Genomic DNA, 15099 nt, shown 5'->3' on the forward strand with positions numbered 1-15099 from the left:
GCTTGGAGGACACTGTCATGTATCACTGATAGTGATTGAGGCCCACCATGAATCTTAGAAATCATCATGTGAGAGCCGGATGTATGGTAATATGAAAATAAGCATCTTGGAGGTTGAGGGCTGAAAACCAGTCCCCCTTGTCAAGCGCTAGGATGATAGTGGCCAGTGTGGCCATTTTGAATCTGTGATTCCTCACAAATTTGTTGAGCTTCTGGTCTCCATCCACCATTTTTCTTTGTGGTGAGAAAATAATAGGCGTAAAAGCCCTTCCCTTTGTATTGAGTTGGAACTTGTTCCATAGCACCCAATTGTAGAAGATAGTTCACTTCTTGCTGTAAAAGGTGCTCATGAGAGGCGTCCTTGAAGAGGGACAGGAAAGGGAGAAGAAAGGGATGGCGTAACCCAATTTTATAATCTCCAGTACTCCTTGGTCCATTGTTATTGCTGCCCAGGCATGATAGAATGGGTGCAGGCAGTGACCATAAGGTTGGGTAGGAGTATCTAACAGTGCTGTATTGTGGGGAAGGTTGTTCATGCCCTTGACCAAGACTTCAAAACTCTGGCTTGGTGGTAGATAGTTGCAAAGACAAGGACTGAGTTTGGAGAGCCCTATGTCTTGTGAGTGTTCTTTATTTCTGTTCTGGCCATTATTGTGGGCGATGGAAAGAGGTGTCTCTACCCTTTTGGTATGGTTGATATCAACATTGTTTGTTTTGGTGGTGTCTATATGCCTAAAGTGCATAGAGTGGCCCAAGAGTTCTTCATCAAGTGAAGAACGTTGTCAGTTTTTAGGGAGAAACTTTTCTCCACAAGGTAGATCCTCCGCCTTGAGTCGGAGCTCTTTTGGGATCCCAGACAACTGCAACCACAAGGCCCTGTACATTATGACAGCTGTCGCCGTCATTCTCACAGCACTGTCCGGTATGTCCATTGAAACCTTTAGGGCTGTACGGGCAATTAGTTGCCCCTCTGTCATGATAGCATTGAGTTGAGGATGTTTTTCCTCTGTTAAGACCTCAAGGAATTCTTGCAGGTTACCATAGTTATCAAAATTGTACTTGGCTAGAAGGGCAGAGTAATTGGCTACCCTGAATTGGAGTGTAGCCGATGAGTATACCTGGACTGGAATTGTTTGCTGCGGTGATTGGCGGCTTCCAGAACTAGGGAATTGGGTTGTGGATAAGAGAAGAGAAAGTCCATCCTCTTAGCTGGGACAAAGTACTTTCTGTCAGCTCGTTTGCCGGTAAGTGGTATTAATAATTTACTAAACTACAGCTAATCTATCTCTTTCTATAGAGAGAAAAAACAAAGAGGCAGCACTGCCACTGAGCTTCGTCTGCAGCTGAGGACAATTAAGAAGGAACAGAAGAGTTGTGTCGGGAGCGCACTACATGAGGTGCCAACAGCACCATGAGATGACGCGTGTCCTGACCAAGCACTGCTATTGAAAATCTCCGATCTGTGGCGCAGGGATGCACCAACACCTAAAGTGGAGCACCTACAATGACATTACTCAAAGAAGAAAGCTGGGTTTTAAATTTTTCTGCTTGTTATGGACAGCCAGAAAACTAGCAGGTTTATGACCATGGAGAAGCCATGCAAATGAAACCTGAACAAGTGAGTTCTATTCAGACTTTTCCCTTACTAGCCTCTTGTGAAAGATGTTGGGGCGCATTTTAAAAGGTATTTAGGCACCTAAAATGCAGCTAGACACCAAATGGGATTTTCAAAAGCACCTACGTGCCATCGATTTCAAAGGCACTTAAGCACTTTTGAAAATCCCACTAGGCACTAATCTGTACCTTTAGGTGCTTAAATACCTTTAAAAATTTGGCCCTTTGACAAAAGTTTTCTGAATGCTCAGATGAATGATAGGCCAAATCCTGTGCTCCAGCTAAGCTGATCTTGATGAGACTGGTGCTGGAGGAAGAGTAAAGGTGGCTTCTTGCACCTGTAAAATCTTTTGGTGTGCAATCTGACTGGTTGACCACATCACAATGGCCACACAATCAGCTGAATAACACTGTGCCTGACCCAATTCCTCGTATAAGCCCTAGAACTCCATCACAGACCCAATCTGGTGCTTCTGCTTCAATTTTTATTTAAAAAAAAATAATGCTGCTGCATATTGAAAAAATAGCCCAAAGTGAACTGAACTGAATATAAAAATAAGGTATTGAAGGGAGGTGGGAATGAAGAGGAGTGGGCTTGGGGGCTGAACAGTGTACAATCTAAGGATTCCTGTTGCTAGTCTAGTGCTGAATGTGACAAAGGGACTTAGCCCTGATCTACGCTATGAGTTTAGGTTGAATTTAGCAGCGTTAGATCGATTTAACCATGCACCCGGCCACACAACAAAGCCATTTTTGTCGACTTAAAAGGCTCTTAAAATCAATTTCTGTACTCTTCCCTGATGAGAGGATTAGCGCTGAAATTGACCCTGCTGGGTCGAATTTGGGGTAGCGTGGATGCAATTCGATCGTATTGGCCTCCAGGAGCTATCCCAGAGTGCTCCATTGTGACCACTCTGGACAGCACTCTCAACTCAGATGCACTGGCCAGGTAGACAGGAAAAGCCCCACGAACTTTTGAATTTCATTTTCTCTTTGGCCAGTGTGGCGAGCTCAGAGGTGATCATGCAGATCTCATCAGCAGAGGTGACCATGGAGTCCCAGAATCTCAAAAGAGCTCCAGCATGGACTGAACGGGAGGTACTGGATCTGATCGCTGTATGGGGAGAGGAATCTGTGCTATCAGAACTCCACTCCATCCCAGAAGGCTGCCCAAGCAACAGAAAGCTGGCATTCAATAAGTTTTGAAGTGCAGTGTGGTCTTGTCCTTCCCTCCTCCCCTCCTCCATCACCCCTTCTGGGCTACCTTGTCAGTTATCCCCCCATTTGTGTGATGAATTAATAAAGAATGCATGAATTTGAAACAACAATGACTTTATTGCCTCTGCAAGCGGTGATCAAAGGGGGGGCGGGGAGGGCGGTTGGCTTACAGGGAAGTAGAGTGAACCAAGGGGGCGGGTTTTCATCAAGGAAAAACAAACAGAACTTTCACACCGTAGCCTGGCCAGTCATGAAACTGGTTTTCAAAGCTTCTCTGATGCGCACCACGCCCTGCTGTGCTCTTCTATCCACCCTGGTGTCTGGCTGCGTGTAATCAGCAGCCAGGCGATTTGCCTCAACCTCTCACCCCACCATAAACATCTTCCCCCTTACTCTCACAGATATTGTGGAGCACACAGCAAGCAGTAATAAGGATGGGAATATTGGTTTCGCTGAGGTCTAACCGAGTCAGTATACTGCACCAGCAAACGTCCAAATGCACATTCTACCACCATTCTGCACTTGCTCAGCCTATAGTTGAACTGCTCCTTACTACTGTCCAGGCTTCACGAGTCATGGGAGCAAGGGGTAGGCTGGGGTAGGTGCGACCGCACGGTGCCCTAGGCTGGGAGAGCAGGCTGAGGCAGAAGCCTCCAGCTTGCATGATATTCCAGGCAGGACTGAATCTCCATGAGCCGAAACTTAAAAAAGAGAATGACCTGGAGTCACTCCCATTTATGTCTAGGCGCCCCAACCGACCTCACCAAGGTCTGCCAGGAGCACACAGGTCTGCTCAGGCACCCCTGACCGACCTCATTGAGCACCCAGGATATGACGATGACAGCTAGCAGTCGTACTGCACCGTCTGCTGCCGTGAAGGCAAGGAGCTGCTGCTGTGTAGCAATGCAGTACCACGTCTGCCAGCAGCACCCAGGAGACGTACGGTGACGGTGAGCTGAGCGGGCTCCATGCTTGCCGTGATATGTCGTCTACACGGGTAACCCAGGAAAAAAGGTGAGAAATGATTGTTTGCTGTTGCTTTCACGGAGGGAGGGAGGGGGGTCTGATGACATGTGCCCAAAACCACCCGCGACAATGTTTTTGCCACATCAGGCATTGGGAGCTCAACCCAGAATTCCAATGGGCAGCAGAGACTGCGGGAACTGTGAGATAGCTACCACAGTGCAGCACTCCAAAAGTCGACGCTAGCCTCAGTACTGTGGACGCACTCCGCCGACTTAATGCGCTTAGTGGGGACACACACAATCGACTGTATAAAATCGATTTCTAAAAAATCGACTTCTATAAAATCAACCTAATTTCGTAGTATAGACATACCCCTAGTTAAAGGTAACTTCATTGAACAAATCTTTAAAATGATTAATTAGCAGGAAAAAAACCAGTTGTCAGTAGTATAAAACTAATATATATTTTAAATATTTTGCCTATTAACATAGGAATTGCTTATTTCCATAGTATAGTATCTGCACAATTTATTGATATAAATACATAGCTTGAAAACAAATGAGATTTTTGACATGTCCTGCAACTTAATTGTACTGTAGTGACATATATGTGATATTTATGGTTACATGTAAGAGATTAGCAACAAGAATTAACTACCTAACCAATTTAGACACACCTACTGTTTCCTACAAAAGGGAAATTGCATAAGATCTCAACAGCAAGCTATTTCCTGGAATAATTTCTGTACATAAAATGGTTCTGCTATCTCATACTGGCTTTGGTGAAATCAAAATTTAAGTTCTCACTGTACATCTTAATTTTTTGCCACAGGGAATCAAGGATATCTTTAATAGAGGGTTGAGAGTCACACATGATCTGGGGCTGGAAATAACATTTTTATTTCAAAGGTCAAATGAGCTATCACTTATCCCAATCCGTGTGCTCTCTGCAGACAAAGGCAGACAAAGGAGAGAGGCAGTATTCTGACAGTTTGCAAGCCTGATAATTTGTTCTGTGTATTTGGGACAATGCCTGAAATACTGATGGAAATGGAACAGGTAAGGTTCTATATATTTATTAAGAAGATGAGCAAAATACTTTCATGTATTGCTGAAACCTGGGGGTAGGGGATGGTCAATGAGGGAGAGAGAGACTTTTTTAACTGCCCCGTCTGTCAGAGTACCATAAAAACGGCCATACTGGATCAGACCAAAGGTCCATCTAACCCAGTGTCCTATCTTTTGACAGTGGCCAATGCCAGGTGCCCCAGAGAGAATGAACAGAAAAGGTAATCATCAAGTGGTCCAAAGATAAATTGAAAGAGCAAGTTGACCAGCTATATCTTGTTTGCTGTACCTCTGGGTGACCATTTTGTAAATTACATTGTAACTGAATGTCAATTGCACTGATTCTGATGTTCCATCTGATCATAGTATGCAAGCACACATACAATGATGTAAACTGGTAGGAAATACAGATTAGATTTATATAAAAGTTACTAAAATTCTGTGCACATTACAAAATAAGTATGATTTCAGGATTCTTTATCCTTCTATGCTTTTTAAAGATCAATTATTAGTTACAGATAAAATTAGTTACATTGTAATGTCATTGTAGTATATTGGTAATGAAAATGCACATAAAAATATCAGACTAATATACCAGCTTAACACTCAATTTAACACCTATTCAGTGTTACTGCTTCCTGGATCACAATAAGTTTGTAATAATAATAACAATACTTAATCATTAATCAAGGATTTCAACTTTTGTTCTTTAAGTTTTCAATGTTTAGAAAACTTAAATCCCCCAAAAGACTTCCTCTAATGAAAAATGTATCAAACTCCTGTTGTTTTGTGGTATTTATTGTCTTGTATTATACAGAAGAGTTTACAAAGGGGTTAAAAGTTGTATATGATCCACTAAATTACTTTTTTTATTTAAAAAAATATATAAAGCAATTGCATGTATATGGATTCTAATTTTAAGAAAAATAATGGAAGTGCTGTAGCAATCATGAGGGAGAAGGTGACTGTAGAAAATCTTGAGGTTGCTTTTGTACACACTTTTTTTTTTTAAATTTTAAATTTCAATGTCAAGCTGTCAACAGTTTACAATAAATAAATACTATATCCCTGGATCAATTCAGATTATAGAATCAACAACTTTCCCCCCTAATTATTCTTATCTACATATTTCTATTCAATTTTGTATAGCTTTCTTTCTTTCTTTCTTTTTTCCCCCCTCAGCTTGTCTTTTGCTTTTCAGGTTTGTGTTAGTTCCTAAAACATCAGCTATTTTTCCTCCCTAGATTTGATCAGATCAGCAGATTTGTTATTTGCTGAAGTAATAGTAGGTGAAGACATGATTTGTGTGAGTGTAGCCAAAAGATTGTCTTTGACCTCCATCCTGCAAGCATTTATACACATCCTTAGCTTTACTACCATGTGTATACTAAACTTAAGCACATGCATAAGTACATGCAGGACCAGGGACTTAGGCTTTTGTGAGTGCCAGAAGTGTCATGTGATAGCAATACAAATACGTCTTTCATTTCAAAGTTGTTCTCACAAAAACTATCATAATTTAAGATTTAATTTGTTTTTTTAATATAATTTATATAAATAATTATTTTTGTGCCACCTTGTCATTGTAATGTGGTCTAAGGACAGTTGTAACAATGATCGCTCATATATGTCGGCTCATAATATAGCAGTCATGAGAAAAACACTACATTACCCTCAGAGAATATGATGGAAATTGTGTCAGTGATGTGCAATACATTTTGCTTATTTCAGGGTTTTCTCAATTGTTTTAGCAAAAGTGACAATTACTTCTAAAGTTTGTTTCCTTACTTGATTTATTTAAATTATTTTTCATTCATAATTGTAAGTAGAGAGCTACACTTTATTTGTATCAAGCATCAAATGTTTACAAGAAATGTGTGGATGGTTTTTCTTAGGTGTGAAATGAGTTATTAATAGTTGTATGTTGGCCTGGAATTCCAAGACCTCTTTTTATTATATAACTGTAGGCCTTGATCCTAAAAACACATACGTGTTTAATTTTATGCAAATGAGTAGTCTCATGGACTTCACTGAAATTTAGAACTCTACAAAAGAATATAATTATGATTTAAACTGGGTTAAACATTCTTATCAAAGTTACTCAGTAACATAAATTATAACATGAGAAAAATAAATATTAAAAATAACCAATAGATTTTTTTCCAAATGACCAGGATTCAAGTTTCACAACTTCTATAAAGCACAGAACCCAATTATCTACACACCTGGATAGAATTTTTCCTAACAGTGATAGAAGACAGAACATTATTTACTATTTATCATGGAATTCAGTAAAAGAGTTTTTCTCGGTTGTAAATTTTGGGATAGAGAGCAACTGACCTTCATCCATTCTATAAGGTTTTAAACTTCCCTATGCCAAAAAAGCATCTTTAATGTCTGTTTGTTATAATGAACAATTATTCCTGGGATTTGCTGGGTAATGTCGAGGCAATACAACTGAATTCTTACCTTCAGAAATACTAAGACCCTGTGACTATCAGTTTATTTTTGCTTAACTATGCAAAAGCAAATGATACAACCAAACCTATAAATTCATAAAACTGAATGCATGCCTGTAAATAGTAGAATGTCAAGCATTTTCTAACAAAACATTTTTTGTCAGGAAATGTCACTTCATTGAAACTGAAATTGTTTATGGGAAAGTACACCTCTACCCCGATATAACGCAACCCGATATAACACAAATTCGGATATAACGCGGTAAAGTGGTGCTCCGGGGGGGCGAGGCTGCGTACTCCAGTGGATCAAAGCAAGTTCGATATAACGCGGTTTCACCTATAATGCGGTAAGATTTTTTGGCTCCTGAGAACAGTGTTATATCGAGGTAGAGGTGTATCTACTTCAATTAACCTCCCAAGTAGAAAAATATTTGAAAAAAAAAAAAGTTTAGAAATTGCCAAAACATTCCATTTTGACATTTTCAAAATGAAAAGTTTAATTTTCTGGTTCAAAATGACTTTTTTTGTTTTAAAATGTTTTACACTAAAAAGATTCGATTTTTAAAGGTTAAAATCAAAATGAAACTTTTCAAAATAATCCAAACAAAATGTTTGTTGACCTAATCCTTTTTTTTTTTTTTGCTTATTGGTTTGTGAATATGTTTGAAATTGCAAATTTTCATCCTGATTTGGATTAGGTAAAATTTCAATCTTTAAATTTCTCATGGGATGGGAAAACAGTTTCCTATCCAACTCTAGTGAATAGTAAAGGAACCTAATTGTGTTTTTTTGTTTTGTTTTTTTTAAATAAATCCAAAAGGGTAATTCCCCTCCCCACTCCTGGTGTTTGGTAGGAATGTTGCACTAATTTTGATGATGATTTTCAGAATGGTAGCATATGTGCACAGATCACATTTGTTTAACTGGATTTGTGAAACACTGTATGTTGAGCCCATCTTCAAGGTGTTGGTCACAGACACCCTCAACTCCCACTGGAAACACTGAGAATTGAAGGAGCTCAGCAGCTGTAGAATTTGACTTTCTACTCCTAGTCCATATGTTTCAGTAGAGACCAGGAGTCTTGTTTGATGAGGCTGTATTTGCTTGAGAAGAATGATCATGCTGTCTTACAATTAAATCTACTTTTGTTTACGAGCAGGAAAGAACTAATCTGTTCCTTATCTAGTTCAGAGTCTGGAGGCTGATTAATTTGTACTATCTGAATAGAGTGGCACCAATCCTTGTCCCTCCCACATTTGTACTAAGAGGAGAATGGCCAGCTGTTTCCTGTGGAGAGCTAATTTCTGCAGTTGGAGCCACTGTGGATACAAACAGTTTCTGATATAAACAAGTAGAAGCGAAGTGAAGGCAACAATACTACTTCCAGTGAATTCTAGAAAGAATTCTGACTACAGAATTCATACTTACCAGCATTAGAAAGTCATAAATAGGTACACTTGGGAAGACAAACAGGAACACACATTTAAAATTAACTTAAATTCATTGGCTTGGGAGAGACTCAAGCCCTGTCTTTGCTTAGGGTTACCATACGTCCAGATTTTCCCGGACATGTCCAGCTTTTTGGGCTCCAAATCCCCGTCCGGGGGGAAAGCCCAAAAAGACGGACATGTCCGGGAAAATCGGGACATGCCAGGCCGGCGGTGCGGGTGCTCGGGGGCCGGGTGCTCAGGGGCCGGGACGGGGGCTTGGGGGCTGGGCCGGGCCGGGGGCTCCGGGGCCGGGCCGGCGGTGCGGTGCCGGGCCGGGGGCTCCAGGGCCAGGCTGGCCGGGCCGGGGGCTCCGCCGGGGCCGGGCCGGGGACTGGCGGTGCGGTGCCGGGGGTGCTTGGCCGGGGGCCCGGCCGGGGACCGCAGTGCTGGGCGGGCCGGGGGTGGTCGGCCGGGGGCCGGGCCCGGCACCCCAGGGCCAGGGCCAGCCTGGGCCGCGCCTCCTCCCCCCACACTCCCCCTTACCTGCTTCAGGCTTCCCGCAAATCAAATGTTCGCGGGAAGCAGGGGAGGGGGCGGAGATTTTGGGGGAAGGGGCGGAGTTGGGGCGGGGGCGGGGGAGGGGCTGAGGGCGGGGCCCCGTGGAGTGTCCTCCTTTGGGAGGCACAAAATATGGTAACCCTATCTTTGCTAGAAAAACTATCATGAGTCTAGTTTGCAGTGAAAGATTATTCAGTGTAATCCAAGAATAACAAGCTCCAAATATATTACACGTCCCATCTATTCCTTTGGAGTCAGGCTTCAGAATTGTCATCTACAGCAGAGTGGCTAAACCTCCACCAATATTTTCTTCTCACTCTCGCTCACTAGGAATGTCACTTTTATTTATTACTTGTAAAGTCAACAGATATGGGGCCTCTAAAATGGTGCCAACTCTCTTAATTTTAATATGAGTCTCATTATATTTTGTGGTTTTTTTAAAACACTACTCCTGGAGTTGTTTTTCTGTGAATATTTTACATTTTTTAAAGTTAGTTTCTAGACTTTCTGGTTGCTGAAGGAAGCTTTAAAATGTGACTAAATCAGGGTGGATAAAAATCAATGATTTTTATAAAAAAATTATTTTTAATTTAAATCTGATTTTTTTTATTTAAATTGGATTTTGTTGATAAAATGCTTTTTGAGGAAAAACCCTATCTAAAGATAGTTTTAATTAAGATGTAATGTATCTCAAAGATATCTCATCATGAAATAGGGATTATAAATTCTAATTCTATAGTAGTAGACAATATATTCATGTAATGTTTAAAAAAAGTTTTGTAAATGAGTTCCAATAGTTCATGGATTAGGGAACCAATCTTATGGAGTTCCAGGGGCTTCTGTATAGATTATTTAGGTTAATCTTTTTATCTACCCAATGGGACTCAGTGCTCAGTCTAGAAGATACCATCAGAAATGCTTAGTTTTGCAGTTCTCAAACTGTGGACTTGTGTCTCCAGAGATAACATGATTGATAACAGCAAAAATGTTTTTAAATAAATAAATAATATATAGAGGTGAGAAATAACAGACCTCAACCCTCTTGTCTCTCTGCAAATTTGTGTACACAATCCCTTACCTTTCTCTAAAAGTGCGAAGTTTCTAAAAGTTCAATGAATAGAAGATAGTTGGGGGCAGAACAGATCTGGACAAGGAGAAGAAGTCTGGAGATAAATGTGAGACGGGAGGGATGGGCAGTAGAAACAAAAGTGAAACTTTGAGCAGCATATTCCAGAAGTCTTGAGGTCTGCGTGTAGCCTTCATTGATTTGAGATCCACCATACCATTCTCTCTCACTAGAAGGGAAAACCTATAATGGCAGCAGGCTGTAAAAGAGACCCAGTTTGGGAATATTTTAATGAAGTTCCTCTACCTGTGGGTAAGACAGGCATGTGTGCAAAATGCAAACAGTGCAACAAAGAAATGCAAGGCCTGGTTGCCCAAATGAAACAACATCATGAGAAGTGTTCACCGCAGCTTCCTCCTGAGAAGGATGATGATGAAAGAAACATGTCTGAACATGCAGGATCTTCAGGTAAACTTTTTTTATTTCATACTTCTTTCTTAAGAACTGCCTGTCTTCCTTCTGGACTATTCTTGAATTCTCATGTTTGAGCAAAAAAATATAGTAGTTGTTCTATGCTATTATAATTTTAGATGCCATTGTGATAAAAAATATATACCTGAAATAGGCAGTTCTTCCTTTTACAATTTCACCTGTAATGAGTAATACTAAATGAGCAGTAAGGTAATAATAATTAAATAACTGCATTGACTTATTTTGGTTAGGAGAATCCATCGTCAACATACAAGATTCTGAAGACTATCCACTTTCAAGATCACCATCATTTTCTATAGTTTCAGAGTTATCTACCAATGATAATGTATGTCACATAGCCACAGTATATCCAGAAACAACCATAGATAAGTTTGTGATAAGAATCAGCAGATTACAAAAAGAGGTAATTGATGAAAAAAATTGCCCGGTTTGTTTATGCAACAAACTCTCCTTTCCATATGATTGAGAACCCACACTTCATTAACACGGTTTAATCATTAAGACCAGGATATAGTCCACCCAACAGAGCAGATGTCGCAGGCAAATTGCTGGATAAAGTGTATGAAAGAGAAATTGAGCAGTGTGCAAAAGGCCTAGAGGGTAAAATTGTCAACTTGAGTCTTGATGGGTGAAGCAATGTCCACAATGATTCTGTTGTATGTGCTTGTCTGACAACAGAAGACGGGAATGTCTTCCTTGCAGAAACAATTGATACACCAGGAAATGCACACACAGCAGAATGCTTACAAGAAGTAGCAGTAAAAGTTATGACAAACTGTGAAGAAAAATTCAAATGTTTAGTATGCAGCTTGGTCACAGACAATGCTGCAAATGTATCCAAGATGAGAAGAAATTATTTAGAAGAGAGTCCCAAGCTAATAACATACAGTTGCAGTCTCATTTGATGCACCTCCTAGCTAAAGACATCAGCGTTCCAGAAATAAATAATGTTGAAATTGCAAAATACTTCCATAACAACCACTTTGCAGCAGCTACTCTGAAAAAAGTGAGAGGAACCAAGCTAACTCTCCCACAAGGCGTGCGATGGAACTCAGTAGTGGGCTGTTTTGAGCACTATATCAAGAACTGCTCTAATCTGATGACGGTTTGTGAACAAAATCATGAAAAAATAGATGGCACTGTCACAGCCAAATTTCTCGACATTGGGCTTAAGAGAAATATTGAACACATGCTGAGTACCCCGAAGCCTATTTCTGTAGCCTTGAACAAAATGCAAGGAAATAGCTGTTTTATTGCTGACGCTGTTGAAATTTGAAAAGAACTGAGTGAGATCTTAAAAAGAGAAATATGCAATGCCAGAGTTAAATTACAAGCATTAAAAAAAACGAATGGGACAAGCACTATTTCCAGCTCATTTTCTTGCAAATATTCTCAATACTCGGTACTAGGGTTAAACCTTAACTGCTGAAGAAGAGGAGTTGGCTATGACATGGACATCCAGCAATCATCCCTCCATAATGCCAATTATAATAAACTTCAGAGCAAAGGGTGAACCATTCAAGAAATATATGTTTGCTGATGAAGTTTTAAAGAAAGTCACACCAATGAACTGGTGGAAGTCACTTAAACATTTGGATTCAGAAACGGTTGAAGTGATAATCTCACTTTTAACAGCAATAGGTTCTTCTGCCAGTGTAGAAAGAATATTTTCTTCCTTTGGACTAATTCATTCCAAATTGAGAAACCATTTGGGACCTGAAAAAGCAGGATGGCTTGTTTTTCTTTTCCAGATTATGAACAAACAGGAAAATGAAGTGAAGATGACTGAGTTAGCTGCAGAAGCCAATATTTTAAGTTTCTCAGGTTGACCTGGCTGACATAGTCGATTTAATTTTTGTTTTTTAAATACTTCATTTAACCATTTTCATTAAAAACGATTTTAACAAAAACAAACCTGATTTTAAAAAACTAGAATGTTTAACTAAATTCAAAAATTCATATGCTTGTTTTGTTAAAATATTATGTGTTTGATGTTGAAGAAAAAACTCCAGAATACATAACATTGTTGTTTTAGTTAAATAAAACAATTTAAATGTCTGTCTGGTGATGTGTCTCCTAATACAGCATGGCAAGAAAATCCTCCAAATATTAATGATTAACTTGTTGAACTGGAGATAGTTCACCTCCCAGTGACTTCATAAATATATGCTTCAATTACCTTTGGTAAATGAAATAACCAAACAGTCAGTCATTTTCTGATATAGCTGTAAAACTAATCTGAAAAGTTTTCAAAATTTCAAACTTTAAAAATGTATCTATCTCTGAGTTGTGAAGAATATGTATTAAGGTTATAACAACCAACAAGAATGCACTTTTATGTAGAAATCCATGATTAAATCAAGTCTTCCTGACTAATGATTTAAATCAATTTGATTTAAATCAAATTCACCCAGGCCTAAATGCTCAAAAACCAGAAAGCAAATAAAAAATAAACAAATGGTATAATGGAAAAAAAAAAAGTCATGATTTTTAAGCCAGTTTTATGACTGTTGGAGGCCTGATAATTTTTGAATGCTTGAAGTTGGCAATACTGCTATTAACATTAATCAGGTCTACCATGGATGCAACAATAGTGATATGCTGGAGAGTCATCACTACCTTTTTCGTAAAGAAAAATTGTTACTGTTTTTCCTTTTTGGCTCGGTCTTCACTAGTCCATTCCCGATGAGTATCAGCAGCGGGGGCAGGTGAACATCACATAGTTCAGCTAAAATGTAAACAGGGAACAACCAGCTTCCACACTGATTCAGTATCTTTTTACTGTCAAGAATGGGTAACTTTTCCAGTCTAGAAATAGCAAAATAGGTACCCCAGCCTAATGCACTAAATAACCTTGCCTTACACGGATTCAAGGTCCTGTGGGGAAAAATTACATCGCTTAAGTCACATATTTATTCACATAAGGAGGCAGAGTGAAGGTTACACAGGCAACCTTAATTTTGACACTTCCTGATTTTTTTTATAGCCTCACTTTCCAATCTTAACACACTTAATATTTTAAAATATTTAATATATTTTAATTGAATTTCATATAAAAGGCCAAGTTCTGTGCATAAGTGAGTTAAGTGATTCTAGTTACATTCAGAGATTCTTCTTCATTGAAGCACGGGTATAGTTATAATTTAAGGACATCCAGCTACACTGGCCATCTCTGAAATCCTCATAATTGGGCACTATGATTTTAGAAAACCAGTGCCAAAGACTCTAATTGTTCAGCCACTATTTTGATAGGAGAATTTTGTTCCTGGGATTCCAGGTATCAGGGATGGCACCGCCAATCTGTATGCAGCTTGAGAGTGGTTTGAGAAAGTAGCATTAGGGTAACAGCTCCATGTGCAAGGCGGCAGATGTACTATCACAGCACAAGCTGCGATGGACTGGGGCGTTAGAAACCCCCAGGACACGAAGTACTATACAGCAGCAGTTCCCAAACTCCATTGCACCGTGACCCCTTTCTGACAACAAAAAATACTACGTGACCCCAGGATGGGGGACTGAAGCACTAGCCCGTCTGAGCCCCGCCACCCTGGACTGGGGTGCCAAAGCATGAGCTCCACTGCCTTGGTCAGGGAGCCAAAGCTGAAGGACTTCAGCCCTGGGCAGGGGAGCACCAGTAATCTGAGCCCTGACATCCAGGGTTGAAGCCCTTGGGCCCCGGGTAGTGTGGCTTGGGCTTGGGCCCTGGGTGGTGAGGCTCAGGCGTTGCCCCAGCAGATCTAACGCCAGTCCTGATGACCCCATTGAAAGGGGTCCTGACCCAGTCTGAAAACCGCTGCTGTAGAGGGTTAATGGAGCTGCAGCATCCAAACAACCCCCTGTGGCTGGGAGGAGACAGGTGGTCTCTGCCACTGCACACCTCAAACTGGCTCCATTCCCTCCATCCAGGGCTAGGCAGGGGGTAGGGTGACCAGGTGTCGGGTTTTTTATTGGAACATCTGGGGACCCTGGCAGTTCCGGTCAGTACCGCCAACTGGGCCGTTAAAAGTCCAATCAGTGCTGCTGGGGAGCTAAGGCAGGCTAATACCTACTGGTCCTGGCTCCGCGCTGCATCCCAGAAGCGGCCAGCAAAGCGGGCTCCTACGTGTGGGTCGGGGAGGAGGACAGACGCCATGGGGCTCCGTGTGATTCCCCCACCCCGAGCACTGGCTCTGCACTCCCATTGGCCGGAAACTGTGGCCAATGGGAGCTGCGGGGGTGGTGCCTGCAGGC

Source organism: Malaclemys terrapin, chromosome 8 (genome assembly GCF_027887155.1).
Source record: "Malaclemys terrapin pileata isolate rMalTer1 chromosome 8, rMalTer1.hap1, whole genome shotgun sequence".
Taxonomy (NCBI): domain Eukaryota; kingdom Metazoa; phylum Chordata; order Testudines; family Emydidae; genus Malaclemys; species Malaclemys terrapin.